The 4701-nt window shown below is 39.9% G+C and overlaps 1 long non-coding RNA gene across 1 annotated transcript; it reads right to left on the bottom strand.

The window, feature by feature from the left end:
- Positions 1–2204: 2204 nt before the first annotated feature.
- LOC121915731 lies at positions 2205–3171 on the bottom strand. The gene is made up of 3 exons (XR_006100735.1): positions 2931–3171; positions 2448–2477; positions 2205–2256 (listed from the first exon to the last, which is right to left on the bottom strand). It is a non-coding gene; the product is annotated as an uncharacterized LOC121915731 (long non-coding RNA).
- Positions 3172–4701: the final 1530 nt, after the last annotated feature.

Genomic DNA, 4701 nt, shown 5'->3' with positions numbered 1-4701 from the left:
TCATAAACAGACTCTGATCAATGGAGCAGAGCAGGGAGGGCTAAACATTTTATTTTCAAAACATGCAACATAATTTTGTCATCAGAAAGTCCAACTACACACAACTTTACACATAATCATGAAGAGGATCCATTTGACGGGTGCTATTTGTTATAAACACAAAATATCAAGCCATAGGAATCTTTGTATTCAGTATATAAAAAGTTACATTTTTTAATGTTACTGGTTCATAAAATACTTCTATCGTTCCAACTGACTAGAATAGTAAATATGTTCAGATCAAAACCAAAGAATGACCCGATTTCTAATCGTGAAATACAACCCTTGGCTTTATCCAACCATGCAGGCATATTCACGTGTGGGTGTTCACCCATTGCTTGCCCACACCTTGTATGCCATTCTTCCACAGCAGCCACTAAAGAACCATTTGTGTTACTACTTGCAAAACAAAAGGAAGATGACTTAATACCTTGGAGACTGGAGAGATGCCTGGAACCTCAGAAAAAACGACGGCACAATCAACTTCTCTGGACAGGTGGGAAAAAAGGTGGCTGAATACTCAGAGGATGTCAGGGAACCCCTCTCTGGCTTTCCTGCACATTATTGTTAACTGGAAAATGCCCAGGTTGAGTGTCATTTATATTGTGGGAGCTAAGAAAAGTACTAACCCAAAATGTGCTTATGAGGGTACTACTATAGTGTCTGAAATACATTTGGAAGCCTAAGTACAAGTGTACAACTCTTCAGAAAAGGGCACTAAGAATCAAACATAACACCACTTAAAAAACAGTCCAAGCCAAACAATATCCAGCTTTATTAAAGGTACTTTTCATAAAACGATCAATCAATGGTATTCAGGCAGGACATGGGCTACAATCTGCAATGTTTACAACAATTTCCAACTCCCCTCTTCTTGGACTACCAAATGTAAAGTTACATATAAAACCCAATGAAGAAGAATCTTGACTTCATACTTGGAAACAGGAAAGTTTAGAGTGAGGGTGGACACTTTCACATTTAGTATGTTGTTTAACAACTTTTCACAAGCCTACCCTGACTTTTAGGAGAAACAAAACTGCAGATTCTTAATCTGAAGATTCACTCTATAAAAAAGAAACGTGGCTCATCTGTGAGCCATCCTCTTCCCTCCGTATTTGACACCAGAGGTCTGAATTGCCTGACACTAAGAATGGCTTGATTTAAGAGAGCAAGAAAGGACCCCTATGCCATTCTCAGAGGATAAAATACAATGTAAATGACCATATGAAAGGATGAACATGGTAAGCAGAATTTAAATTTACCTCCTCCTCCTCAAGACACAGGCATCTGGGGAATTTAAATGTTTAACCATTAAGAAATCAATAACAACAAACAATTATCAGGGAATCTTTTCTGTTCTGTGTCCATGAATATCCCCTCTTGCAAAATGAAGGGACTTTAAAAGTTCAGGTTCTAAGTAACAGAGTCACAGACATTTGTCCCTCTCCTCCTAAAACACAACAATGAAGCTTTCTGTGTGCTAACAACATAGCTTTAAAAAAAAGTAAAACAAAATTCTGCATTGTTATAAAACTTGATAAAAAATAGTATTTCAACTGTACAGTCACCCGAAGTACACAGTTATCAAAATTCACACATTCACTTGGCATCCCCAGCACCTTCAGCTTTCTGTGCCTGAAAGACAAAGGTAGTCCTATCAGAGTGCTTGAGGTTGAGATGTGATCTGATCACCCACATGGCCATGTTTGCATGAACCCAGCAGTAGCACCAAGGAAGGCATTTCTCAATCAGTTTAACTGTCATCCATATATCGGAACAAGGCTATTCTTACCACTAAATTCACTTTTGTTCATAACAAAAAGAGCTTACGGAAAAATATATTAACATTAGCTGAAATTCAACCCATTGCATAAGTATACCTTGCTTACCAAATAACGATCTTATATTGCTATTATACCTGGTCTGTTTTGGCATCTCCATTTTCTGCAGGGTTATTTCCATCCTTGCTTGCATCGGCTTTCCCCTTCTTTCCCTTGGTACTTCTCACCCTTCTGCCAATCAATGAAATACATTAGCAGCTGTTAGTTCGTAAACCAACATGGCTGTTGATAAAACCCCTCCCAAGCATTTAAAAAACAATTGTTTGTGAGTACCCACACTGCAGATTAAACAAAATTATTCAAACTGAAGCTACAATTTTAGTTCACCTTGGAGCTGCCTTTTTAGGTTGGGTTCCGGCTTTGGAGGAGCAGGTTTCTAGAAACGAAAACACAAGAAGTGAGTAGATTTAAAATTAGACATTTGATTATTTTGGTGTGCTCTGTGAGGCACAGGAGTAAAGCTAAGTCCTGTTCAGTTTTGTCCAAACTAATACATGCTACTTGATTAGCACTTATTTAGAAATCATTCATAACTACCCCCAAGGGGACATAGCATCAAAATATTACAGCAGATAATCTTGCTGATCTCCGCTGTGGCTGTTTTGAGAAAAAGAGGGATGAAAATGTATGACAAGCGTTAGAATCTATGCCTCTCTTTTGTATAGTCCAGTTAGAATCACAAAGAAGCATCTCACACTCCCTTTGGGCCCTCATGGACTGAAAAGAAAAGGTGAAAATTACCTCTAGGTTTTAAAAGCAGGTGTTTCTGATGTTGCAGAAATACAAGAAGGCTCTGTGACCTATTTAAAAGGTGACTTGCCTCTTCCAAAAAGGATACTCATATAGTCTTTTTGGCCAGGAAAAGGGTGATCCAGTGGGATCAGGGACCACAAACCAACTGTTGGAAACCACATGCAGCCCCAGAAGTGCCCTTTGCCCCCCTGGACTTTGGATTTCGGCACACAAGTGACCCACGGCATGAATGCAGATATCACCAAGGTTTAGGTGCAACCCATTGTTTTCTCAAATGGAAACAATTAACGCTCTTACCTCATCCTTTGCTTTGGCCTTGTCACCCTTGGTTTCTCCTTCAGCCTACAAGGAATTTGAGAAAGGCAAAGGCTGAATAAACCCACAATAGCATCACACTTTCATTTTGAGATTTTATCTACAAGACAAATTTTAAGTCAGTGGTCCCCAGTCTTTGGTCCTCCAGACGTGGTGGACTTCAGATCCTATCATTTCTTACCACTGGCCAAGTTGGACGGGGCTTCTGGGATTTGAAGTCCAAAACAAATGGAGGACCAAAAGCTGTGAACCTAAATACCTAAAACACTTGATGCATTGCAAAGTCTCACCACCTTTCCCAGCGTACAATAAGATGCAAGTTACTGGTATCTGACATTCCTGTGCTTGGTAAGTCAAGAGACCGCTTGTGAAAAAACACAGACAGAACCTTTTTCTGGCTGCATAGAAATGGCCATAACTGCAAAATGAAGTGACTTGTGGTGCTCTCTACAGAGTTATTAGAGGAATCAAGCTTGTCACACACTAATTTTGAAGGGCTGTACCTTGTCCAAGAACAAAGCTGCACTGAACTGCATTCTCATCCTTGTGACAGTTATTATTGCAGCTAAGTCCGTGAAATGAAAATTAAATATAATATCCCTATTCTTTAACAAATGCATACATCTTTGTTATTATGGAAACGCCATGTCCCTGCAAAGAGAGATGTGCTTGTTGGACGGCTGTGCTGGTAATTGCGTTGCCAGATGCTCCTTATTTTGATGCATTATCCTTTATTCCCTAACACTGCAGCTTTAGGCTACATAATGGCTCCTTTTATTTCAAACATTGTGACCTCTATTGAGTCCATGCAGCCGACCCAAGATCTCACTTATGTCTGGAATTTTGATCCTGCAAACTGAGTTTTGTCTGCCTACTCCCCAGGGCTCTGCGAACGTAGGAAGCCACTTCTCCCTTTCCTTGTGCGTTGCCTCTCTTCCATCCAAGAAAACACCCCTGGACTCTGAGCTCAGGCCACTTTCTAGGTCCAATAATCCTCATCCCTCCAAGACATAACCCTCTAGCTCTGTGTTTATATATTGTTTAAAAATATGATTCATAGCCTTCCTTGAAGAAGAAACCAGGTCTTGGCAGCTCAAGCTGCTCCATAAGAAAAAGGCAGAAAGCCAATGCGTGGGCAACGGCTGTGGAGCCTGCACTTTTAGTTCAGAAACCTCACTTTGTTTGGATATCAGGGCATCCCTGTACAAGGCAGAGTCTCTCTATATATGTGGGGCTTCTAAAGCTGAAATCTTGCCCATTATTTATTGCAATGCCAGCATTAGAGAGCATTATTTAGCCCAAGGTGAGGTGAGTGAGTTGGGTGATGAGAGCAAATGGCTTTTCTTGTTCTGAGGGGTAAGCCCCCTTGTGACCCTTTTGGCTGTTGAAGCAGCTCATCTGAGGAAGTTGATAGCATAGAAAGCTTTAGCCTAGTATGAAGTTGAAGGCTTTCATAGTCAGAAAACACATTTTTTGTGGGTTTTGTGGGCTATGTTCTGTAAGAGTTTATTCCTGACATTTCAACAGCATCTATGGCTGGAATGGAAGAGAACGAAGCCTAATCCCTTCCCCTGAAAAGGGTTTGAGTGGCCTTTTAAAAAAACCCCATATATTTTACTATTGAGATGTGTTCATATGCATTATGTTTAATTATTTTTGACAAACGTATACCATAGACAGGTTTATTTGGTGTTTTAATGGATTGTATGTAAAGCGCTGTGTAAATTTATACTCTAAATAAATAATAGCAATA

This window comes from Sceloporus undulatus, chromosome 9, assembly GCF_019175285.1.
Source record: "Sceloporus undulatus isolate JIND9_A2432 ecotype Alabama chromosome 9, SceUnd_v1.1, whole genome shotgun sequence".
NCBI classification, from domain to species: domain Eukaryota; kingdom Metazoa; phylum Chordata; class Lepidosauria; order Squamata; family Phrynosomatidae; genus Sceloporus; species Sceloporus undulatus.
This window is presented reverse-complemented; position numbering and strand designations above follow the sequence as displayed.